Consider the following 26,981-nt stretch of genomic DNA (forward strand, 5'->3'; position numbering starts at 1 on the left):
AGGGGCCAGCGCAGACAGAAGGGTGGTGACACCAGCCACTGGTGGTGGAGGACGCGGAAGCCCCGACACGCCTGTTTCACACCCGGCCCCTGCCTCCGGAGTTCAGAGGAAGCCTCAGTCCACTTCTGGACAGTGAGAATATTGGGCGTGAGAACCCTCAAAACAGAGATGTGACCAGCTTCGCCTTTAACTTTCCTTTGTGAAGTTAGACATCCTTCCAGATCGATTGCATCTATCTCTGAGACATAATAGCGAGGCGGGGTGTGGTGATGCATTAGTCTCATTTTATAGCTGAGAAAACCAAGCCGTAAGGAAACGGGGGAGCTCTTGGGTGTCGTGGATCCCACGCTGGAGCTCTCTCCACTAGGTGATGCTGTCTCGTCACACGTTCAACCTCTGATGTCTCAAAAGGAAACACGTTTAAGAAAAGAATCGAGCACCCAGGCCAAAGAAGGCTACTAAGGTGCTCTGGGACCAGTGTAATCCATTCCGGGCAGATTAGGAGAACTCGCCGACAACGAGGGGAATCCTGGTCGTGCCCAGGAAGCATCTTCCCTGGTGGCACTTAAGCTCGGTCTCCTGTGCAGGTGTGCTTTCTTGCAGAGCGTTTTATATAGTGCCACACAACTCCCACGAAGCGAGCCCGTGACCTGAAACCACCGATGGCTGACGAGCCTTTCTGATGGGCACGCAAAGGCGAAGGAAGTCGGAAGATCCTCAGCATAAATGATGGACGTGAAAGGCACATCATTCCCTAAATGGCTTCAGAGTATTTGCGGCCTAATGTCGTGGTGGTTCTTAAATGATTCATAGAGAGTCCACAGGAAAGCCGGGAACTTGATTCAAACCCATTGCTGCACACAGAAAAATCTCTGTTCCCACTAAACGCACCATAGGGGAGGGTTTTTTCTCTAGGGGGCTCTTTCTAACCTAGAGGCAGTGGCTTCTTTATCAGGTGTGTTGGTTAAAAAGAATCCATTTCTCCCGTTTTTATCATGTCACCACTGACTCCTTGTCGCTAAGCTGTTGCGGAGAAAGGATCGGGGGGTGCTGGTTTTGCAGACTTGCTGGTTGGGCAGGCTGAGCTCCGCAGGCAGGTGGAGTTGAGTGGGAGGCATAGAGGTCCGTCTTGCGGCCACGTGGCGTTAGTTTGGCCTGCCTTTCCTACGAATGCAGCGTCTCTCCACGTTCTGGAACTCCCACTGAGGTGCGGGAGGGGAGGCAGCCAGCTCCTGGGGGGCGTTTGCCCCTGCGACCTCTCCCCTTCCCTGGGGGTGGTGGGCACAGAGCATCAGACCCATGTGGCCGTCACCCCGTGCAGGTCTCTGTGTGGGTGTCGCTGTGGAAGGGGGGGGGGCCCACGAAGGCCCGTGTCTGCGACGGACCCCGTGAAGTTGCTCCGATCTTCCCATTCCCCGTGTTCACGTCGGTAAGGCCTGGGGTGGTTTTTGCTAGGTTTTTATATGTTGAAACTCTCTTATCGTTAGTCCTGAGGTGACAAGAACACGGCCTATTATTGGGACTCACCATTTGACTGAGTCGCTTCCCATTTCCCCTATGTTAACGTCTTGCTGGTTAGGGTTTTGGTAGAACCATATGCAAATGTGGAACTTTTAGGAAGGGGCTGCTTCCAGAGTGAGGCGAGGTCAGGGAGCAATCCTGGAAGTTGTGTCGGACTGAGACCTGCAGTCCAGGAAGCTGTGAGCCAGGGTTGGTGTCCGTGGGATCCAGGGAGCTGGAGGAGACCCCCCAGCACAAGGCCCGGCCTTGGAGATGTGGCTCGTTGGCCGTCTGTCACCCGCCCGTGTCTCCCAGGGGACTCACCCAAAGCCAGAAGTCATGGGGTCCGGGATTGCACTTCCTATGGGGCCGACCCATGGCACAGAGCAGAGCAGGGCAGGGCGGAGAGGGGTGGGAGGATGGGAGAGGACGTCCAAGGGCTCGGAGCTGGCAGGCACTGGAGAGGTCGCTGCAGCATGGCGGCCTCGGGGGGAAAGGTGGCGAGTGGGTGTCTATCTAGGCGTCCTGTGTGTGTGCACGTGCGCTCCTGCCTCTGTAAGGAAACTGCTTTTATTCTGCCTGAAGGAGCAGCGTTCTCAACGTCAAAGGATTTTGCCTGAACTTCACCATACCTTCCTGTTCTCAAATCTGTGATACTCTGAAACTCAGGTCCCAAAGTGCTTTTAAAATGAGGCTCTCCTGGGGCGCCTGGGTGGCTCGTCAGTTCAGTGTCTGACTCTTGATTTTGGCTCAGGTCATGATCCCAGGGTCGGGAGATCAAGCCCTGCATTGGGCTCTGTGCTGACAGCGCGGAGCCTGCTTGGGATTCTCCGTCTCCCCCTCTCCCTCTGTCCCTCCCCCTCCCCCTCCCCCTCCCCACTGACTACCTATGTGACGGTCGTGTGGCTACAGGGCCCTCTGTTCGGTCCTACCTGTGACCAAAACGGAAACAAAGCTCAATAAAGAGGAAATTATTACCACTTAGAAAGTTAGCAAGGTGTTTTTTTTTTTTTTTTTTTTTTTTTTTTTTTAACAGGGCTGAATGTTATGAGAAACGAAAACTAAGATTACAGTTCATTTTGGAAGTATGGAGAGATCCCTCGTTCTCTCAGGAGCCTCCGAATAGTTAAGTAGAAGACTCTCCTCCACCCACTCGTAATGAGAGGGGGGAGTAAATTCAACCTGACGGTTAGAGGCACTAAAGCGTCCATGGAGACAGCCCCATGGACCCCCGTGGGGGTCAGGAAGTACTATCACCAAAGCCGGCCTGGGGCCCAGGCCCTGACGCACGGGGCCCCCTTGCCGAAGCTCGTCCTGGCTGAACGGTGGGTGGGTGGCCGCCCTCTCGCCAGCTGTCCGGGTGTTTGCGTTTCTGGGCATCCGAGGCCCGCGCACCCTTCATTCTCGGGGGGATGCTGCTCTTTGCTCTTGAGAACAGACAGTGTCGTTTGGTTGGGATCGTATGGCTTTGGTTTTGTGCAGAGATGGGAAGAGTTGGGACTGGACGAGGTGTGCGTTTGGGGAACGGAAGGTAGGAAGCTGGCTGCCAGGACCACGCAGCGGGGCTGGGATGGAGGTGAGACCCCTGCCCGCCGCAGGGGAATGGCCCTCAGCGTCTCCTGGAGGTCAAGGCCATGCCGACCGTGCTCGCCAGTCACTATGCTCCTGTGTGGAAACGCCATTCTGTCCTCACCCGGTTCCGGGTGAGCGCCCCAGGCCGTGTTCCTGAGCGCCCCTTAACCCTCACGGGCTCCTGCCCCAGAGTCAGGGAGGCAGGGCGCAAGGAGTCAGTGTCTGAAGGCCCTGGTGCCCGCCTCAGGAGTCCTTGGCCACACCCGACCCACCCACTGTGGTGGAGGTGGAGGCCAGACCGAACACAAGGTTTCCCGTTTTTGTCATTAGTCTGGTGACGTGTGAGCGGTTCCTGGGCCTCAGTCTCAGGAATGCAAAGCATCGCTGTGTCTCTGATCACCTCTCTAGGTGAACGCGAACCCAGATTCCCCGTATCTGTGGGCGTCCCCCTCCCCACTCGTATGCTGGAGTCCTGCCCCCCAGCGCCTCAGAACGTGAGTGCGTTTGGAGATGGGGCCTTTAAAGAGAGGAGTTAAAACGACATCCTTAGGATGCACCCTTAGTCCCCTGGGACTGGTGTCCGCATCAGAACGAGAAGCAGTAGGGTCCCTGCACCGAGGGTGGCCGCGGTCTGCCGGCCATGGAGAGCGGCCTCACAGGAGACCAGCCCAGCCTCCGGGACCGCGAGAGAACTACGTTCTCTTGTTTAGCCGTCTGCCCGTGCTGCTTTGTGATGGTGGCCGAGCTACGGAGGCATCGGCAGGGTGAGCCGTGCACCGTAGGGACCCTGGCAACATTGACAGTCGGGAGGTCCATCCGCTTAACGGGTTGCTGCTGTGTCCAGAACTGGGGATATACTGTGGCCATTACAGATGCAGGCCTTCAAGGAACTTGAAGAGGGAGACAGTTTCAGACTTAGTCTTTTTAGTGAGGAGGTCACCTCAGACCGCGTGTAACACACATTTGTAACTGTCCACGTTGCGTGAAGAAGAAATTGATCTTAAGTCATCCGTTATTTAAATACGTATTTCAAATACGTATTTAAAAAATGAAAGCGTACATAGACTTACACATGTATCCTTCACTTTGATCCATAAAACGGCTCCATAAAATGGGTCCCTTTTGGTCACTATATTACAAGTAGGCAGGATCTTCTCATGCCAACATTTCAGGTTCTTTTCCCTACAGACGAGTGTAACCCAAGTGGGGAAGATGCTCATGAGAAGAGCGACAGGACCCTTACTGCTCCCATCACACGACACCTGCTGCATAACACGTGTGTGTGAGCATGACACACACATGCATGTGTATACATGCACACACACGTGCACATGCAGCACACATGCACACACACGCGCAAATGTGCACACACATACACATGCAGCACACACACTACACATGCATGCATGCACACACCACACACACACACAATCACACACGTGTGCACAGCACACACAGCACACATGCACACTCACACACAGCACACACACACACACGTGCAGATGCACTCACACACGCACATGCAGCACACATGAACACAGGCTACACATGCATGCATGCACACACCACACACACACAATCACACACGTGTGCACAGCACACACAGCACACATGCACACATGTGCAAATGTGCGCACACATGCACATGCCACACACACACACCACACATACATACAATTACACACATGCGCACAGCACACACAGCACACACAGGTGCACACAAGCACACAGACGTACACATATGCACATGCAGCACGCACAGCACACGTGCACACATGCACACACAGGTGCAAATGTGCACACACGCACATGAAGCAACACACTACACACGCATGCACGCACACACCACACACACACATCACACACGTGCACATGCAGCACACACAACACATGTGCACAATGCACATGCACACACAGCACGTGTGCACACACCGCAATGCATACATGCACACATGTGCGTGCAGCACACAGTGCTCAGGCACTCACACAAGTGCACACATGCACACTTCGCAAAACACACCCACTTGCATATATACATAGCTCTTTGTTTTGAGCACGTGATAACATCATGCCTAAACAACCCTACTGAGTTGGTCTGAAATAGCGACATGTTTGAACATATCTTTGGATATCACAAACTTTCCCTGTCCACGAAATTGATTTCCGGGAGTATATCTGGCTCCTCGGCCTGTGTCGTGTGGAATTTCCTAGCTAGTCCTTTCAGTTCCAAGGTTGTGAACCGACGTGAGGCGGGGGCGGCGGGGGAGACGTGAGGCCGATACCTAGGCACTGGGCCCGGCCAGAAATGCCCCAGTTAGCCCCTCGGTCAGGAGGAGGAACATCGCTGAATGACACAGGGGCCTGGAAGTTGAGCGGAAACGAGTGGAGGCCACGGGCAGGTCGAAGGTCAAAATTAAAAGTATGGAACAGGAAGAGGAGGCAACGGCCACGGCCACGGGGCAAGGCCGGCCAGGGTCCATCCTCACGGACGGCTCTGTTTGCCTTGGCACGCCTTCTGAGGGCTCTCTGAAATGTCACTCTCAAGGGCATGCCTTTGTCTGGCTCGCGGCTGTCACTTCCTCAAGGCAGCGGCTGACACGGTTTAGAGCCTGTCCGAGCAAAGAGATGCTGTGTTTTTCTACACGGACTCAAGCAGAATTGATCTCAGTTTCTTGTGCGACGTATTACTGATACAGGCGTTTAGATGATGCGTCTTCCTTCTTGCCGTCCCAGTAAACGCCATTAATTGCACTAGGCCTTGAGGTCTGCTTCTGTGGTTTATACAGACGGAAACCTGTAGCGTGTGTGTGAACGAAGCACTTTTGATGGCTTCCTTTATTTCTCCTTCCATTTATTACGAAAAATTCTAAGCACAGAAAAGCAAGGGGATACCGTGCCCACCCAGACAGCCCCCACCTGCTGTTTCAGTGGTCATCACCGTGTTGCTGTAACATTTCCGCCGTATCCTTGTAAAGTAAATTATGGCTGTTCTAGACGTCAGAGTGCTGTATCCTGTGAAGCTTCAGCATCTGTCCTTCCAGGACAAGGCAATTTTCCTGTGTAAACACAATGCCATGATCACATCGAGCAAAGTTAACAGTTACCGTGGAACGCTCAGCCCATGTCCATATTTCACAGTCTGTGCCCTCAATTTAGGAGATCACTTTATTTCTGTCCCTAGTATGAGGGGCTCATGTTTCCCCTTTTACTTGCTAACTGGTGGTAATGGTGCCCGCATTTCCCATTCTGTGGGAATAGTGTGAGAATAGGAAAAACAGACATAGAGGCCCCCTGAAAGCTGAAAGCACAGTATTAATGTCAGGGATCACCTTCTTGTGATTTAATGAGATTTCTTGGAGACAAAGCAGGCGGGACTTTTCCACATTCACTGTCACTCCAGCAGATATAAGATGTGTTTAAGAGAAGCTTTTGTGGGGGCGCCTGGGTGGCTCGGTCGCTTGAGCATCTGACTTCGGCTCAGGTCATGATCTCGCGGTCCGTGGGTTCGAGCCCCGCGTCGGGCTCTGTGCTGACAGCTCAGAGCCTGGAGCCTGTTTCAGATTCTGTGTCTCCCTCTCTCTGACCCTCCCCCGTTCATGCTCTGTCTCTCTCTGTCTCAAAAATAAATAAACATTAAAAAAAATAAACAAACATTAAAAAAAATAAAGAGAAGCTCTTGTGTTTGGGGGACTCTCAAGATGGGAAGCCCACATCACCTCAAGAAAATGATCTCCAGCGTAGGAAGGGCTTAAAAATGGAAGCCAATGAAGAAATCCTATTCACAGATGACTGCTTGTGGGATGGTCAGCAGCCGTCACCCTCAGTGAGCCGTCCGGTTCTAGGGGAAGGATCGGGGCACCTCAGGACTTGGTCTAGGGGACACGATGCTTCAGGCTCATTCGTGTAGCTACAGTGATCGCTCCGGCTTAACCCCACACTCAGAAATGTGACATTTGCTGTAAAAATTTGCCTTATGAAATCTGGCACGTCTTGAATTAATAATACATTTTAAAAATGTTCTCTGCAAGTGAATTGTTAGCCCCCAAAAGGCGAGGGATAGTATCATGGACACTTTCTATGGCACAGAGGGCCCCGTGATGCTCTGGACCTGTGGTAGCCACACATCATGATTATTGCTCCCTAACTGAGAACACCTTCCTCTTCATCTTCGAGGAGTAAGTGGAGAATGGGGAGGGATGCCAACTTTATAATCTTGATTAACTTAGCACTTAAGAGAAAAACAGAGGGTTTTTAATGATAAAATTTATGGCATAAAGCACCTGGCTTCCCTTGTTGCCATTGTTCAGGAAACTGTTCTGCACCCTTGAAGAATTCGACCTCAGATAAAAATCAGAGGCATTAAGGACAGGGGACGGCAGTGTCTGTGGAACGCCTCCCATTGGCATCGTGTCAGAAGAAGAGAAGTCTAGCCAGGTAGAAATGCAAGATTCAGGACAAAACCAAGGTCTTTTAATGATTAGCTCAGCCCTGCAGTACCCTAAGGACGAGAAGCCAACACCCCAAAGCTTGGTAGTACTTTTTCCTTGATTTTCACACCTTTCCCTGATGTTCCTGATGCTCTCGGTGGCACTCGTCACCCGCCATCATCAACGTCTGTCGAGGACTTAACCTGAGACTCTCTCACTGGTGCGTGGTGATTAAGTGCTTGGGTTGGGTTTGAATCTGCCGATTTCTTAGTGGCCGTGGGCAGTCTTAAGGCTCGGTTTCCTCATCTGGAAAACGGGGGCAATAGCAGCACCTCTCTCACGGACGTGTTTAGGATGGCACCTTACACACAGTGTAAGTGAACGTGAGCTGTTTTGGTCACTGATGTGTACGTGTGTCGTGCCTCTGGGATGTCAGCAGTGGGACTGAACGGAAGGAGGCTGTGCCGGAGAATACTTACATGAGTACAGTTCTGGGCGCACAACTAGTCATCAGGTGCAGTGCGGAGGCCGCAAGGTGAGTGCAGCTTGTGGTCAAGGAGGGTGGCAAGGGGGAGCAGGAGGGTTCAAGGCCAGGGACCGCCACCTGGTCCCCGGTCCGTTTCTTCATCTCAGCAGAGAGGGACTCGATTTGATGAATGGCTCCCAGCTGTTTTCTTGAGTGCGTTGAGCCTCCAAGATGATCTGTGGAGACTCTTGTGGTCAAGTACATTTGGGGAACCAGGAACATTTTCTCTCACTCTTGGAGAATCACAGGGCTTTTAAATACTCTGAAGTAAAGAAGCCTGCTTCACTGGGTTAGAGTGGGTTTCCTGAAATTACTTGTCTGCTGATCCTTTCCCCCTTTTGCGTTGGTAGGATATACTTCAACGTTCTATAAACCTAATGTTTCTCAAAACATATTTTAGAAAATATCGGACCAGAGGGGCGCCTGGGTGGCTCAGTTGGCTAAGTGTGAGACTTTCGATTTTGGCCTAGGTCCTGAGCTCATGGTTTGTAGCTTCGAGCTCCGCATTGGGCTCTGTGCTGACAGCATGGAGCCTGCTTAGGATTCTCTCTCTCTCCCTCTCTCTGTGCCTCTTCCCTGCTCATGCGCTCTCTCTCTCTCTCTCTCTCTCTCTCTCTCTCAAAACAAAAACAAAAACCCAACCTAAAAAAGAAGAAAATATTGGACTAGATAATCCCTCGTGTCTGTTTGAAAAGTCTGTTTTTGGTAAAATACACAGTTAACATTTTCCCCTTAGCCTGTGTGATGATTTCCTCAGCCTCCTACTTTTCTGTGACCTCAGATTAAGCTGTGTTTCTAGAAAGTGGAATTACACCGTCCTTCAGTCTATTGTTTAGATTTTGCAAAAGTCCGCATACTATGGGCCTGCAACTCAAACTTCATATGATAAAATGGAAGTTTAAAGCTATTATGATAAGTAAATGGAATTATTAATACTCCACAAAGGAGATGACACTGGGACCACAAAATTAGTGCCAATAAACTGTGTGTGAATTGAAAATCCACTTGTAAAGTCTGATACGTGACCATTTAGGGCAACTGTGGGTAAGAATTACAAGACTTATTTTGTTCTTAGGAGTTGGAATGTAAAGGGGGAGAAACAATGAATGTAGTTATTAATCACTCCCTCTAGTGGGAAGCACAGTGTCTAATGTTAAGATTCAACTCAAAACCTTACTTAATCTGGGCCACCAGAGTCCATTAGAGGTGAAAATTATACCAGTTTTCACAGATGTAAAGATGGGGAGGCTGGCATGGGTTATGAGGAACCCTGACCTTGGGAGTCCAGGGAGTGCAAAGTGTGTTGCTGTAGAACCTTGTGTATCTCGAACACGGGGAATGTTCCCTTTCACCCATCCGCTGGTAACCTTGGAAAGTCCTTGTCAGTGGTATGAACTCTGCTGTTATTTCTGTTATAGGAAGCAATAACCAGTGAACAGAATTCAGTCTTTTTCCGCGGCTGAGAATCTCGCGGTCTGCCCGGGTCATGGTTCCGAAAGCAAATTTTGTTTTGTCCGTGAGGTCGCCGCAGAGGCTGGACAGTCTGGCCCGTGGGGACGGAGTCCTCACTCAGCCACTAAGTGGGTGAGTGAGCCGGTCCTCCTTGTGCCTGAACAAAAATCGGAGAATATAAAAGGGCCTCTCTAATAGTGCTGCTAAGAGGCTGCGTAAGAAGGGCATGTGAAGCTCTTCGTGTTTGGCATACAGTGCTTGGCAAACGTTAGTTCTTGTCGTGAACTTAAAGATTAACATGTCCACACCACCTAAGGCAGTCTTGAGGTTCAGTGCAGTCTTTATCAGTGTTCCAGTGACATTCTGCTCGGAAATGGAGCGAATGGTCCTAAAATTGGTACGGAACCACCAAAGACCCTGAGTGGCCAAAGCAGCCTTGAGAAAGAAGAACAAAGCTGGAGGCACCCGTGCTCCCTGATTTCAAACTGTGTTACCGAGTGGTAGTAATTAAAGTGGTATGGTGTCGGCATGAAAAGGGACACATAGACCGTGGAACAGAATCGAGAACCCAGAAATAAAACCATGTGTATGTGGTCAATTAATGACGGCAAAGGAGCCAAGCATTATAATGAGGAGAAGACAGTCTCCTCCTCCCCTCCTCCTCCTCCTCCTCCTCCTCCTCCTCCTCCTCCTTCTTCTTCTTCTTCTTCTTCTTCTTCTTCTTCTTTTTTTATTTTTATTTAAAAAAAATTTTTTTTTCAACGTTTTTTATTTATTTTTGGGACAGAGAGAGACAGAGCATGAACAGGGGAGGGGCAGAGAGAGAGGGAGACACAGAATCGGAAACGGGCTCCAGGCTCCGAGCCATCGGCCCAGAGCCTGACGCGGGGCTCGAACTCACGGACCGCGAGATCGTGACCTGGCTGAAGTCGGACGCTCAACCGACTGCGCCACCCAGGCGCCCCTTCTTCTTCTTTTTTTAAAAAATTTTTTACATTCATTTATTTTTGAGAAACAGAGTGAGACAAAGCGTGAGTAGGGGAGGGGCAGAGACAGAAGGAGACCTGGAATCCAAAGCAGGTTCCAGGCTCCGAGCTGTCAGCACAGAGCCCGACGCGGGGCTCAAACCCACGAACTGTGAGATCATGACCTGAGCTGAAGTCGGACCGACTGAGCCACCCAGGCGCCCCAACAGTCTCTTCAGTAAATGGTGTTGGGAGGACTAGACAGCCACAGGCAGAAGAACGAAACTGGACCACTTTCTCACACCATAGACAAAGTAACTAAACATGGATTAAAGACCTGAAAGCGAGACCCCAAACCATAATACCCCTAGAAGAATATATGGGTGGGAAGCTCCTTGACATTGGCCTTAGTGATGATTTTTCAACCTGTCGCGGGAAGCAAAGGCAACAAAAGAGAAAATAAACCATTGGGACTGTGTCAGATGAAAAGCTTCTGCATAGGGAAGGAAGCTAGCAACAAATGAAAAGGCAGGCTGTGGGATCGGAGAAAATGCTTGCACATCATGTATCTGAGCAAGGTCAGTATCCAAAATACGGAACAGACACGTATAACTCAACGGCAAAAAGCCATGCGGTCCAATTAAAAGATGGGCAGAGGAGCCAAACAGACGTTTCCCCGAAGAAGGCGCACGGATGGCCAGCGGGCCCGTGAAGAGGTGCCGTGCGTCACTGACTCCCGAGGCCACGCAGGCCAGAACCGCCATGAGATGTCCCCTCGCGCCCGTGGAATGGCTGCTTTCAAAAAGCTAAGAAATAACAGGTGTTGGCGAGGGCGCTCGTGCATGGAGCACCCAGTCTGGAAAATGGCGTGGAGTTTCCTCAACATTTTGAACACAGAGCTAGCATGCGATCCAGCAGCCCCTCTTCTGGGGACTCATCCAAGGAAAACAAGACACTAACTTGGAAAGATATCTGCACCCACGTGTTCACGGCAGAATTATTCACAGTAACTAATGTATGGAAACAACCGAAGTGTCTACTGATGGCTGACCAGAGAAAGACATCGTTGCACACACCCCACCCCCACAGCCCCAACACACAGTGGAATGTCGCTCATCCATGAAAGGGGAGGAAATCTTTCCATTTGTGGCAACATGGATGGGCCTCAAGGGTGTTACGCTCAGTGCGGTAAGTCAGACAGAGAAAGACGAATACCGCATTGTTTGATCTCCTGCGTGTGGGGTAAAACCGGACAAAAACCGGAGCTCGTAGACACAGGACAAGCTGGTGGCTACCAGAAGTTGGGGGGGGAGGGGAGAAATGGGGGAAGGGGGTCACAAGGTAAAAAGAAGAATAAAACAGTAATGCGTATTCACCTTAGAAATTTTATGTATTACAGATACACAAAAGGAAAAAATACAATGCATACGTAACGTAGCTTTGCTGAACAGCGGATTGCCTCTTTCTTTTCTTTTTTAATTTTTTTTTAATGTCTATTCATCTTCGAGAGACAGAGAGAGACAGAGCATCAGTGGAGAAGGGGCAGAGAGAGGGAGACACAGAATCCCAAGCAGGCTCCAGGCTCTGAGCTGTCCGCACAGAGCCCGACGCGGGGCTCGAACTCACGAACTGCGAGATCTGACCTGAGCCGAAGTCAGATGCTCAACCGACTGAGCCACCCAGGTGCCTCCGGATCGCCTCTGATAAAAATGGAGGCCACCATGGGGAGAAATCTCCATCGGGAGAGATAGTGACATCCCAGTCTTAATAAAGATGGATACAAAATAACTTCATACTTTGGCCGAAGAATATGAACCAAGGAGCGTTTGCTGAGGAATGTTCTTTGCAACCCTTCAAACCCTGTAGGAGTTCTGTCTTGCCCTGTCCACAGGTGTCATTCCAGGACATAGGATCCATGAGGCTGGGGCACAGCTTACTGTGATGGGTTGAATCATGCCCCCCCTCCCCCCAGATTCCAGTGGTGTAGTCCTAACCCCCAGGACCCTGTTTGGAAGTAGTCACTGCAGATGTGATCAGCCTAGCATGAGGTCATCAGGGTGGCCCTAACCCAGTATGCCTGGCGTCCTCGCCCAAGGGGGAGCTTGAACATAGAGACTGGCGTGCAGGGAAGACACTCTGTGACAGTGAGGGGGTCGTCCACAGGAGGGGGACAGCAGAGCCCCTCACCACCTCAGAAGGCGCCACGACTTCTGGCCTCCGCACGGAGGTGGTCCCTTCCTGCCGTGTGAGCTGCGGCGTCCGGGCACTCTGTGACGGCGGCCCCGGCAGCTCACGCACCTGCCTGGGCTCCGTGGGTCTGTGCATTCCTGCCCTGGACTCAGGGCTCCGTGGTCAGCAGCCTCTGGTGGGAATCACTCTCCCCGGGTCCCCCGGTCCTTGCCGAAAGCGTCCTCACCCTGTGATTCCCCCGCCGTCTCTGCTACGGGGTGGCCGAGCTCCTTCACCACTCTGTGTTCTGCTCCACAGTCTGTCCCCTTGTGCACCTGCTCCCCTCGCCACCACCTCGTTCACTCCCGCTCGGTGACGTGTGGTGACCACCCGGCGCAGTGCTCAGGTTGCGGCTCGCCGTCCTCTCTGCACGTGCTGTCCACGGCGTGCGGTGCCGCGAGCTCCACCGGCGGGGCCGTTCACGGGTGTCCCCACCTCTGTCGCGTGGTTGATGACAGGCCCAGCAAGTGGGTGTCCCCGAGGAGCCCAGGAACGAGAACCTATCTGTTGTGTGACCTAGGGTGTTTCCTGTTTCGGGGGTTGGATTACCTTAAAGCCAACAACCTCTTTCGGAGATGTGGTGCGTGCAGGAGACAGAGGAGCTCCTGACTCTCACCTGACTTCCTAACTTCTGATTCTGTGCCTCCAGCTTCGGATGCCGTGTCGCAGGGGGCGGGATGGGGTTTCCATGATTCCATGCAGATTCACCCGGATGCCGAGTTATGGAGACTCCACAGAGAGTCCCCGGTGTTCGTTTGAGCCAGGACGTAGGCGACATTTCATCAGCACGGGATGCACCGCTGTTACCGCTGCTAACACCAGTCGTAAAAATGAAGTGGATTTGGTCCCATCTCCGGTGGCCCTGCTGTGACCGCTGCATCTCTCGCGGCTCCGGTCCCCGACCAGCTGCCCTGTGTGCCACACCTCCCTCTCTTTCCTTTTTCTTTTGTTTAATTTCAGAAAATAGGTCACTGGCTCTTTCCACTTCAAGGGGTTTGGCTGGTAACAGCGCAAGGAGCTGGATGGCAGGATCAGGTGGCTAATGAACTTGTGTGGGCGGGGCTGGCACTGGGGCGTCGGGGTCGGAGGCCCTGCGTGTTGGCTGGGCTGGCACTGGGATGTCTTGGCCGGGTTGGCACTGGGGCGCCTTGGCCGGGCCGGCACTGGGGCATCGGGGTCCGAGGCCCCGCGTCTTGGTGAGTGCTCCCCTATGGCTCCTGTGATTTCTTTGGGGCCTTTCTCTGTTTCTCCATTAAAAAATTTTTTTTTTTAACATTTATTTATTTTTGACAGAGATAGAGCATGAGCGGGGGTGGGGAAGAGAGAGGGAGACACAGAATCCGAAGCAGGCTCCAGGCTCTGAGCTGTCAGCACAGAGCCTGACGTGGGGCTTGAATGCACGAACCGCGAGATCACGACCCGAGCCGGAATCAGCCCTCAACCTGCTGAGCCCCCCAGGTGCCCCTCTCTGTTCCTGCATTTTGAGGAGGGGGTGTGTTTCCTGTCTCTTCTTCCATCACATGTGCGTGTTTCTCACTTTTCTCTGCTCTTCCTTCAAATTTGCTCGAGTTAATTAAGCCCGAGTGTATGTGGAGCCTGGGGCCAGGCACTGTGTGAGCATCTTGTAAGATTCCCATGACTGTGTATGACTAAGTCCAAGCAGGACAAGTGTACATGAACTGGCTAATGAAAAGTACAGGAGAATATATAATCGAGCCCCCAAATGACACAGCAGTGTCTCCACTGAAACCCGGAAAGTACAAAGTGGCAAGAGATTCCTGGGGATGGAAGAAATACAATAAAAGTGCTTTAGTTCAGCCTCACTCATCTTGGCGCTGGTGTTCGGATTTGGGGGGAGGATGGTTAGAGCTGCAATTTGACATTTTACGTCCCGGCAGGGAGGGGACTCGGGAGAGGGTTGCCCAGGTCGTGCAGGGGCTGTTTTCTCTGTGGGGGTCAGGTCAGTCCTCTGTGGAGCCCTAAAAAGTTTTTTAAAATAAAAAAAATATTAAATTTTTAAAAATTTAATTAAATTTAAGAAATTAAAAAAAAAAAGGACATGTTGAGGTATGTATGAACCTCCAAGGCATCATCTGAAGGTCAAATGAGAGAATATGTGTGAAGGCAGGTAAAATTTTAAATGATTTTCTTTCCTTTTTTTTTTTTTAATGTTTATTTTTGAGAAGGACAGATAGAGTGTGAGTGGGGAAGGGGCAGAGAGAGAGAGGGAGACACAGAATCTGAAGCAGGCTCTGGGCTCTGAGCTGTCCGCACAGAGCCTGACGTGGGGCTCGAACTCACAAACCACGAGATCATGACCTGAGCTGAAGTCTGACGCTCAACCGACTGAGCCACCCAGGCGCCCCAAGGCAGGTGGAACTTTAAAGAAATAAATCACTAACACTGAGTATTTACTCTGCCTGATTCTGTCCAAAGTGCAGCCAGTTATCCACGCAAGTCTTGTCAAGACTTCGACCACCTGTTTCCCAAGAGGAAACACTTGAAAAAGCAAAAGCAAACTGATACACGTAGCAATTCTTATGTCTTGGAAATTCCAACTTTCTACAAATATAAGTGTAGGAAGCAAGCAATCCTTGTTACTCAGACTCTTTCAGAGTTTGATGAATTCTTGGGAGATTTGATGCAGTTTTCTCAACTATAACACACATTTTGCATATTTATGAATCTCTCTCAGCTTATAGTTTGTTGTCCCTTGAAGCATTTATTCCTCCTAGGAAGGAGTTTTAGATTTTTATGTTTCTTCAAGTTCAAATTAGTGTAGTCTTGGCTTCAGGTGTAGAACCCAGTGATTCATCCCAACACGTGCTGTCCTCAGTGCCCATCACCCATGTAGCCCATCCCTCCCCCCTCCTCCCTCTAGCAACCCTCAGTTTGTTCTCTGTATTTCAGAGTCTCTTACGGGTTTCCTCCCTCTCTGTTTTTGTCTTGTTTTTCCTTCCCTTCCCCCATGTTCATCTGTTTTGTTTCTTAAATTGCACATAGGAGTGAAATTGTATGATATTTGTCTTTCTCTGATCAACTTATTTCTTTTAGCATAATACACTTTAGTTCTATCCGCATTATTGCAAATGGCAAGATTCCCTTCTTTTCGATCACTGAGTAGTATTCCATTGTATATGCGTACCACATCTTCTTTACCCATTCATCAGTCGATGGACATTTGGGGTCTCTCCATACTTTGGCCGTTGTCAATAGCGCTGCTATGAACATTGGGGTGCATGTGCCCCTTCGAATCAGTATTTTCATTTGAAAGCCTTTCCTGAAGTCATGGGTTTGTTGGTGGACTTGACTTCCACCTGTATTTCTAGAATTAAAAGAATACTTAGAATTTCTTCATGGCTGTTGATTTCTTTGAGGTTAGTGCTGTCTGGGGGGGGGGGTCACGTTGTCAGATATCAGTGTGGGAGGCACTGATATAGCAGCTGTAGGGACAGGGAAAGAGATACTCTGCCGACGGAGAGGACACTGACAGCCGTGAGAAAGCTTCTCCTCCCTAGCCTAACTATCTACTGGTGTCAATACGCTTTATGAGGGCGCAGAACCACTTTTATTTTTCAGTAAGATGGAAAAGAATACATTTATTTGAAGATAGAATTGTATTCGCTGTCCTATCTTTGCATTTCCCTCCACGTATAATGTAATCTATTTGATACTTAGTAGCTTTATATATAACATCTGGTTTTTCTTCAGTGACACCATTTGGCTAATAATCAAAGAAAACTCTGCTATGATTTTTTTTTTTTAGAGCAAACATAGTTTTGAACATAAGGTCAAAAAATGTCAAGTACGGATCATCAAATTAAAAGTAACGAGATCACTAACACTAGGAGGCTAAAAATACTGCTCAACACTGGAAAACTGATAGGCCCATGAAAACGTAAGATGAACCAAGTTAACATAATAGAGCAAATTTGAAATAAGTCAAAGCACAACGAGAAGGGGGAGGAGAAAGAACAGGCAGATGTTGCCTTGAAGACGGAAGCTGCATCGGACAGATGTGTAGAAACAGCCGACTTTTCATTGTGACGGCCCCAGGACATTGGTCCGTGGAAGTGAGTATTTTCCCACATGGTTAACATTAGTGCGCTAACCAACCTCTTTCCCCAAACCGAGCGTGACCTGCGTCAGAGCCCCCCGGCCTGCTGTCCGACCCGCACGTTTTCTCCACGCACACGAACTGTCACACACGCATTTCCTTGTGGGGCAACTGGCCCCTCCCGCCCCACCCACTCTGCTTCAGGCCCAAGGCTTGAGATGCTCGGAGCAGGGAGGCCAGGAGCGGCCTCTGCACACAAGCCCATGTTTGACCCCGAGCTCAGTCTTTCTTTCTCTTCCATAAAATGGGAATGTTGCTTCCCCGCATCGCACTGTTTTTTACTGAGGTGAAACCCACATTCCAGAAAGTACCCGCTTTAAATCCAGTGTGTGTGGTGGGCTCACAGCGTTGTGTGGGCAGCACGTCCTTCTGGTCCTCAGACATGCCCATCACCAGCCTTTCTGTCTCCGGAAATGCATGTTCTGCGTATCTCAGAAGAGTGGGCTCACGCTACGTGACCTTTTTTGTCTGGCTTCTTAGCCTCGAGCCATCAAGGTGCATCCATGTTGTAGCGGGTGGCAGTGAGTCCCGTCCTGTCGTGCGGGCGGGCCGCACGGTGGACCGCGTGATGGGCGCTTGGGCCGTTCTTCCTTTGGGGCAGCGTGGGTCACGCTGCCGTGCACGCGGGTGTGCCGCGGTGTCTGTGGAGTGCCTGTCTCCAGCCCTCCGAGTACAGACCCACGAGTGGGGTTGCTGGGTCTGAGGGTGGGCCCGTGTTTAGCTCTCTGAGAACTCGCCGGATTTCTTCCCACTGCAGCTCGACCGTTTGTATCTCCTCCAGAAGCGCATGAGGGTGCTCTCGGAGGCTGTCGAGCGTAGACTTGGGCTCAGCACGTCTGTTTTGGGGACGAAGGCAAAGGGAGAGAGGCTGGAGACAGGGAACTTGAGGGTGATGTCTGGCCCAAGGTGGTCTGCTTGCAGCTGGTTGCTTGCGGAGGCTTCCACCCCGTCTGTGGAGCGGGCGGAGAAGCCGTGCTCAGAAGGGTCTGCATCGCCACCCGGCCACCTGCTAAGGGACACAGGCGAGCCTGCGTCACCCGGGGCGTTGTCCTCACAGCAGCCCCTGGCCGTCTCCTCTCCCGAGGCTCATGCCAGGCGGTTGTCTGTGTAGCCGCTGAGGCCGGCGCACCGACGGCCCCCTTGCTGCAGCCCCACATTCGTCCCCCTCCTCAGGACTTTGCATTTCTGTGTCTTCATCCCGGGGTTCCTGGCGGTTAGTGACTCAGCGGGGATTGACCTGCCGTCCTGCCCTGGGCCCTCCTTTGTGTGCTCTCCAGGGCGGTACCTGTGGGGGTGGATGGCACTGGGCTCAGCTGGGACCAGGAGCCAGAGGCCCGTGTGTCCTCGACTGAGGCGATGGCAGCAGGGGAGGGGAAGAGGGGCGCCAGGAGATCCACACAGTGTCTGCTTTTGCTGGATGGACTCCCGTGGTAAGAGTCCCGGCCACACGGGTTCTCGTCCCACCCCTCCACCTCACGGCCTCGGAGACCGCGTGACTTCCCCCAGTGGAGAGGGCAAACCAGGGAGTGGAGACCCTGTCACACGCATGCCACACACCCCCTGTATCACGCCGCCCTGGTCGGGAGGAGGAGCGTGGCCCGGCGTGGCCCGGCGGGGGAGCTGATGCCGGGTCTTTCATGATAACAGATACCCGGCCTCCAGCCGTCAATCGGCCAAGGTTCTTCGTTGACAACAGTAGAAATTATGACCATTTAAGGAAGACGAGGGGGACTTACTGGAAACGTATTGGGGGGTCCCAAGTTTGAAGGTTGAAAGCCAGACCTGGGGGTCTGAGAAGCATCTACAGAACAGCCCCCCGGCAAGGCCCGTCTCAGCGCTTTGTGCAGGACCGCCGTGCGGGCCGTGGCCCCCACCTTCCCCCTGCCTGACCCGTCACGAAGGGCTCTCAGCAGCCGGCTTGCATACCCACTCTCTGCTGGGACTGTGCTGGGGAAGGGAGTCTAGCCCTCCTGCCTGAAAGCGCGTCCAGATGCCAGAGGCTGCAGGTGTGAACGGAGTGGGGGCGGGCAAGACGCTAGACAGGGGAAACGTTCACCGTAAATATGTTTACGATTTTCTTACAATGTGCTGGGCTTCAAAGGAGGTGAGGCTTTCAGAGCACTGACGTCTTCCCTGTGCGAGAGCAGGCTCGGCTCCCGAGCTCCCCTTCCACCTAAATGACCACCTTCCACCCGTTCAGACTCACACCTGCTGAGGGTGGAAAAGACGGTTCTGCATCCTGGCCGCCAAGGCCTACGGGTTGGGTGTAGATTCGCAAGAACAAGCGGGTCAGGAGGTAGGAGCGTTTGTAAGGACAGATTGTGTAGTTTGGACTGTGTGGCAATGTTGATGATGATTTCGAGTCTGCCCTCAGGTGATACCAAACGGGATTATCAACAAAGTGTGTGAATGATAAAAGAAATCGATCAGACAAAAATAAGGATTCAGTTGGGCTGTGCAGATGCCAAGTGGCTTGCTGTTGTGCACCACAAATCGAGGCTAAGAAACAAGACTTGTTTTTTTTGTTTTGTTTTTAATTTTGTTTTTTCTTTTTAAGGTTTATTTATTTTCGAGAGACAGAGAGAGACAGAGCGTGAGTGGGGGAAGGACAGAGCGAGAGGGAGACACAGAATCCGAAGCAGGCTCCGGGCTCCGAGTTGTCGGCATAGAGCCCGACGTGGGGCTTGAACCCACAAACCACGAGATCGTGACCTGAGCCGAAGTCGGACGCTTACCCGACTGAGCCACCCAGATGCCCCGAAACAAGACCTGTTAAACCAGTGTTTTCTGTGGGGTTGTGCTCACTGAGCTTTTCCTGGTCCGGGTACCAGAATTTGAATAGAAAAAGGTGGGACCTCTCCAGTTCAGAGAGCTGCCTGCCCGATGCCAGGGTGGTGACAGAGCACTTCATGAGGGTAGCAAGGGCCAGGATTCGCAGCAATGTGCAGGTGCAGTGACAGCAGCACGTGGAAATGTCGTAGTGGGTGGCATTTCTTGAGTATGGCTATGTGTGTACTGTAACATAGGAGCACTGTTATTATCCCCACGTAGAAGGAAACAGGCGCAGACAGAGCGAGGAGGTCCCTGAGGTTACACAGCTAGGAGGTGCAGGGGCTGGGGTGTGAACCGGATGACGGGTTCCCACTCCCAGGATTGTGACCCTAGTAGCCACTAGACCTCCATTCACCAGACCCTGAGGAGTCAACTCCACGAGTGATCCGGTGGACACGTCTCTCAGACGGAAGAGAACATTCTTGGTGATTCTTCTGGCATTAACTGAGTTTCTGTTGATCGCCTTCTTGTGTCATGTGGCTGCTGATCCTGCCGCTGTGTGGGCTCCTCAAAACCCTAAACGGGGTCTCTTCTTGTGGGGACTCATGAGACCCTAAATGGACCCCCACTGCTCATGCCCATTCTTCACATTGTTCTTGGTGGCCTGTGTGGGGAGCACAGGCTTTAACAATGAAAAGTCTCTTTATAGTGTAGGTAGTTTGAAGGAATGAAACATTTCAGTTCCTTGAACCTTACTGTCTCAAGCACTTATGCAAGTTTTTTTCCCCTCTAAATTACTTCATAAACAAAAATAATTCCCTGGGAACTTTCTTGGGAAAACCCATGTAATGGAAACAAAAATGTTAATTCTGGGAAAACATCTGGGGTCCCAACCTAAAGGAAATTTACACGAAAGAGGCAGAGTGGAGACATTTGGGAGATAGGCTCTGCATTCTCAGACGTATCCATCTACGTTCTCGCCTTCGGAGACCTCAGTAATCTTTTAATTGGATGCAGTAGGTCTTTTCACCCCGCTGGGAGTTATAAGGGCCGCAAATAAAGTGGTGCCCTCCACATCAAGGAGCGTATAAGCTTGTTAGAAGTAGAAACTCCTCCCACCTGAAACGCTAAAGTGTGCGGGAACAGGAGAGACAAGAAGCGCTCCGGACTTGGAGAGGGTGGCACAGCTTCCCGATGAGGGGGGATTGATCCCGACCTCGAGGGATGGGAATGACTTGCAGACTAAGGGAGCAGGTGGAAGCATGTTGTTGGGAAGGAAAAGAGCAAGAGGGGGGCTCCGGAGGTCCTGGAAGAGCCCCTGGTCCCCACTGGACAGGTGGGCCACGTCCTTGCCAGGGGAGGGGCTTTTCATGCTCAGGAGGTTGCTGTGACTTAATGGTCCACACGAGAGGCAAGCTTGTGCACGAGGAAACCAGCACGTGTACAATAACCTGTGGCTGTGATTCAAGTGTGAGGCACACCAGAGGGATGGCGGCAGGGACGGGGGGACAGGAAGTGACAACAGAAGACACTGTTTGAAGGGGCGTGTCACGGAGTCACTGGTTTCCAGGCGAACATGGGGCATTTTAATGCAAAAATATTGTCGGTTGCTTATGGTGTGTACTGTCTTAATTGTGTTGTGATACGAAAAAGTGAGTAAGACTGACTTCCTTTATCTTTGCAGCCACGATTGGGGTCAGAGAATACACCGTAAGACGTGTTTTTGAAATTCAGTGACCAACGGGATGGTGGGGCTGGCCTGGGGGAGGGGGACACGCAGGGCCCCGGGCATTCCAGGTGAGCTGGGAGAACCCGTTAGGGAGTGGGTGGAGATCTATGGCTTGGGGGTGTATGGGTTCAAGGACAGATTTGAAAGCCATCGTAGGGAGGTGTTTGTGAAGCTGTGAGCGGTGAGTGGATGGGGAGGCAGGGAGCAGGCTGGGCGGGGGGCCAGGGGGTAGAGGGCCAGCAGAGGCACAACGATGGCCAGAGGCGTCTCATGGATGGAAGCGGCTGTCGGGGTTCCAGTGGCCGGAGGATGTGGTGAGGAGACTTTCGGCAGTTAGGACATCAGTCACAGTGGCTTTAGGAGCTTGGGGAGGGAGTGCGGATAACGATTATCAAGTGCCAACTTGTGATAAGCGTTGCTTGAAGGTGGCAGTATTTAGCACAGCAGCCCCCGTGTATGGGGAACCCGAGAGACGACGCCAGTAGCTGGGGCAGGTGGCCCGCAGAGGCACTAGAGCCGCAAGGAGGGGAGCATCGTTTCCAGCCAGTGGGGGCCACAGCGTCTCCGTGGGAAGGAGGGTGACCGGGATCAGGAGGGACCAGGCAAGGGGAAGAGTGGGTTGGGTTTCTGCACGTTACTGGGATTTGGACGTCTAGAGATGGTGGGATAGGGTTTTAAGGAAGTGGGTCGGAGGGGGAAAATAATTTGGGGTTGAAAGCGAGAAGGTGAGCACGATTACCAAGGAGTAGGCAGTTCTAGATAGTAACGAGTGCAGGCCGCAGAGATCAGGTGGTGCCAGGTGGGGGGCCTTCCTCCCTCCCTCCCTCCCTCCCTCCCTCCCTCTCTCTCTCTCTGACACACACACACACACACACACACACACACACACTACTGTTTTATTTACTGGCATGTGATCTACGTAAACTACAACTTACCCACTTAAAGCATACTGTTCACTGAGTTTTGAGAAGTGTAAAGTCATGGGAATACCACCAGAATAAAATTTTAGGATACTTTTATCACCTTAAAATCCCTTCGTGCCTCCAGCACGAGGCTGACCCCAGCCTCCAGCAGCCACCGAGCTATATGGTTTCACCTTTCCTGCAATTTCGTGTGAGCGGAATCACGCGGCACATAGGCTTTCATGTCTGGCTTCTTCCAGGAGCACGAAAGAGTTTGCCACGCTTGTTTCCGTTGTCTACACTGAGTAGCAATGCATGTGTCTTACTTCATCAGGTTAGCTGAAGGTTTCTACATTTTATTGATTTTCTCAAAGAGCCATTTCTTGGTTCCATGGATTTTTATCTGTTGCTTGACTGTTTCCATTGGAATTTTATGTCACGGATTGTAGACTTTCTCCTTATCTAGTATAAGTTTCTAGTGATGAATTTGCCTCTGAGCACTGCTTTAGCTGCATCTCACAGATTTGACAAGCCGTGTTTTCCTTTTCATTCTGGTCAACTGTATGATTTCTCCTTTACTCATTGGTTATTTGTAAGTATCTAGTATACTTTCCACACATTTTGGGATGTACCATTTAATAATTCTGTTATTAACTTGAAGTCTAATTCCACTGTGGTCAGAGAATGTGTTCCTTATAACGTCAGTCTTTTTAAATTTATTGAGACTTGCTCTGTGGTCAGTCCTGGTAAATGTCCCACATGTGTTTGAAAGGATTACATATTTTGTTTGCTGTTGTTGGGAGGAGAGTTTTATGGAAGTCAGTTGTTTGACGGTGTGGTTTAAGGCTTCTGAGTCCCTCCTGGTTGTCTGCCTGCTGGACCTCTGGATTTTGGAGAGAAGACGGGCAAAGTCTCCAGCTATAATCTCTGTCTCTTTTTCGGGTCTGTCGGGTTTTGCTCCAAGTATTTTGGGGCTCCACTATTTGGGGCTCCATTGTTAAATGTGTGTTATACATTTCCGCCACACTGAGCATTTCATCATCATGAAACATACCTCTTTGTCTTGAGAAATATTCCTTAGATTAAAAACTGTTAGTTTGATATGAATAAGCCACTCCAGCTCTCTCATGTGTAAAATTTGTACATTTTTCACTTTCACTGTCTTTGTATTTTCAAATTTAAAGTGTGTCTCGTGTAGACAGCATATAGTTGGATTTTGCTTTCAGATCCAGTCTGACAGTCCTGTCTTTTTGTTACAGCAATTATTAAATTTGTGTTTAATATGATTACTGATAAGGGTGGATTCATGTCTGCCATTCAGCTCTCGTGTTCTTCCTTCTTTTGCCTTAAGTGTTTACATAGAGCACTTTACCATCTCTATTGATTTCTTACCTACATTTCTTTGTCTGCTTTTCTTTTAAAATTATTTTGTGATCACTCCAGAGGTTACATAGGCATCGTAAACTTATTACAGTATACCTCAAATGAACAGTAATTTCCTTCCGGTAAAATATAGGCACTGTGCTCTGGCATGGTGTGTAGAGTCAGCTGCATGTGTGTGCGTTCACACACACACACACACACACACACACACAAACATATACACCCCCACACACCTGTAGTGAAGGTCTATCAACACATATAATGTTTGCTTTAAACATTCTTTTGAGGGGCGCCTGGGGGCTCAGTTGGTTAAGCATCCAACTTCAGCTCAGGTCACAGTCTCACGGTTTGTGAGTTCAAGCCCCGCATTGGGCTCTGTGCTGACAGCTCAGAACCTGGAGCCTGCTTTGGATTTTGTGTCTCCCTCTCTCTGTGCCCCTCCCCTGCTCTCACTTTGTTTCCCTCTCTCAAAAATAAATAAAACATTTTAAAAATGAAAAACACCCCACTCTTTTGAAGAAGTTAATAGATAAAAGAGAAAAGCACACAATTATATACATATTTACCACTTTTGGTGTCCTCTAGGCTGTCCCGTGGATCTGAGTTAGTCTGTGCCATTTTCTGTCCTCCCACAGGACTCCCTTCCAGGAGGTTCCAGTCATGGTAAGTTCTGTTGGTGTTGGTGTACCAAGAAGCACCCTTATCTCATTACCATGTTTGAAATATCATTTACTGGGAACAGAATTCTTGGTTGAGGGTTTTTCCTGTTTGGACACTAAGTCCTTCCCATGTCTTCTGGCCTTTTTATCACTTGTGGGGGGAAATCAGCTTTCAGTTGTGTCTTTGTTCTTCTCCAGGTGATGGGTCATTGTTCTGTGCTTGCTTTCACCAGATTGTTCTCATCTTTGCCCTTCAGCGGTCTCACTCTGCTGCGTCCAGGTGTGGTTTTCCTGCTGTCTGTCCTGCTTGGATTTGGTGACCTTCTTGGGTCCCCATGGTAATTTTCTTTCAACCAAATCTGGGATGTCTTGGTACAGCATTTCCAGCGAATTGTCCTCCCTTGGCCTCTGTACTTCCGGGACTCGGGCCGCACGGATGCCGGGACACAGCGTTGCTCCGGAGGCTCTGTGGCCCTGTGTTTCTTCCTTCAGTCGTCGTCCTCCCCTCCGTTCTTTCCCTCTGCCTTCACGAAGTTCACTGCATATTGTGTCTCCCCGCCCCTGCCTGCTGTTGAGTCCGTCTAGTGAAATTTCAATCTCACTAGGTCTGGTTCTGGCTTGTCATTTCCACGTTCCCCCCGTTCCTTCTCTGCTCACTCGTGCCTAACACATTCCCTTCAGTTCTTTGAACCGATTTTCCTTTGAAGCTTTGAACATATTTACAATAGCTAACTTTTTAAAGAGAACCTTTGCTAGATTCCACCTTTGGTCCACTTGGAGTCACTTTCTCCCGATTGCACCCCCCCAGCCCCGAGTATGGATTATACTTTTCTTTTTTTCTTTTTGCAAATCTTGCGAGTCGAATTTGGAAACTGGCCATTTTAGGAGCTACCTGGAAGCGGCTGGGGTTCCGGTTTGTTCCTGTGAGGGTGTCGGCCGATAACCCGCCTGGGCCGAGGGCCGTGTCCCCGCTGCCGGGCACAGCTGTGCGCGTCTCCCTCCGCCCAGAGGTCACCGGCCTGCTCCCCACGGTCTTCCCGTGCCTGGGTGGCTGGGCAGTAGAGGTCACGCTCTGACATTCCAGGGTGTAGGGACTCCACCCTCGGCTACCTGGGCTGTGTGTGGCTTGAGGCGAGCAGTCAAGGGGGCGGTCATCTCCCAAATGTCTCCCGCCTGTAACTTTTGTAGCTTTCCCCGGGCCCTCCCCCAGCAGGTGTCACTTTGCGGTCCCCCATGACTTGGTGACTTGTGAGGAGGTCTCAGCAGCCCTGTGGCTGTTTACTGCCACAGCGCCCCCTGGCTTTTCTCGCCGCTGTGCCCCTGACCCTGAGCCAAGCACACTGCCCCTGACCCCTGCTCTGGGGAGGAGGGGCTGGGGACACCCCCAGCAGGAAGGCCACACGCCCGCCTTCTTGCTGCTGCGGGCGGGTTTCCTTGGAGCTCACGGTCCTCAGGCCACGGCCTGTGCCGGCCTCTTTCCTGGTGTCCTGGTGCCGTGCCCGAGGGCATGGGCCGGCGAGGACAGCGGAGTGGGGCACCCACAAGACGAGTTGTTGAAACTCCCCAGACTCCAGGATGAGCTGTTAGAACTGCAGGGTGGACCCAGGAGAGTGTTAGCGAGGGACACGGCCCTGTCCTGTCCCCCGGACGCTAGCCGGGGATGCAGCGGCTATTGCCCGGGTCTCAGCCATGACCGCAAAGGGACATCTTCCGGCGCTGCCCCGGGCTCACCTCGCGTGTTCGGCTGGGGACGCTGCTGCCATGCGGCCCCCGTGAACCTTCCCGCTTCTGTGACAGCTCGCTTCTCTTTGCTGAGAAGGAAGAGGGGAGAGTGTGTTGTGCGCTTTCTGAACCCGTGGATGTGACTGTGGATGGGGGGAGAAAGGAAGGACGTGCGTGGCCCGGGACTGGCCGACAGTAAGCCACCCTCCCTACGTGGAGAAGGGAAACGTCACGAGGCTCGGGACGGTGATGACACAAGCCTGGTGTTCGGGCAGGGGCATGTGTGAGCTGGCACAGGTGGTGGAGGGTGAGCAGGGGTCACCAGCTGTGACCGGGGGAGTCACGTCTCGGCTTCACTGCCCCCGAGGGGACTGGATGTGAAGGCATCTGATAACCTGCACGGGTACATCCTTGATAAGGATGTTACTGGTCTGGCTGGGGAATATTTGTTCTAACACTTCTCTAGCTTCTCGTCCCAGTAGTTTCTTTGATACTTTGGTATACGTGCGGAGGAAATACTGCCTTGTAATAAATTGGCAAGATCGTTTGATAATGAGAGACTTTTGTGATCAAAGCTTGAGATTTAGCTGAACCCTTTGGCGATGTTCAGCGTGCCTTCTTCTTACGCTAACTTCCTGCCTGGGTGGAGGGCGTCCTGATCATATCGTGGCGTGGCCACAGCCACGCTTGCCTGTGTGTGTCACCATCTGCCGGCGGGAGGATTGGAGTGACGGCACTTGAAAGGCTCACCTGCCCCAAGTGTCCTCTGTGGCACATGCTGGAATTCTGCCCTGGGGAGCGGCTTCCAGAGCGTGACTCCCTGTTACAAGCTGTAATACTTGTGCAGATGATGGCGACTCGTGCCCCTGGTGCCCCAAGGGCACTAGCTTGTTCCCCACGTTTCCATCCCACGGGGCAGCACCACCTCACAGGCGGGAAGGCCGGCCGGTCGCCGCGTCGGCTGTGCGGGTGCTACTACTGTTCTCCCTGCGTCCTGGGTCCCTTCCCTCTGCTCCGCCCCAGGCA

This window comes from Neofelis nebulosa, chromosome 4, assembly GCF_028018385.1.
Source record: "Neofelis nebulosa isolate mNeoNeb1 chromosome 4, mNeoNeb1.pri, whole genome shotgun sequence".
NCBI classification, from domain to species: domain Eukaryota; kingdom Metazoa; phylum Chordata; class Mammalia; order Carnivora; family Felidae; genus Neofelis; species Neofelis nebulosa.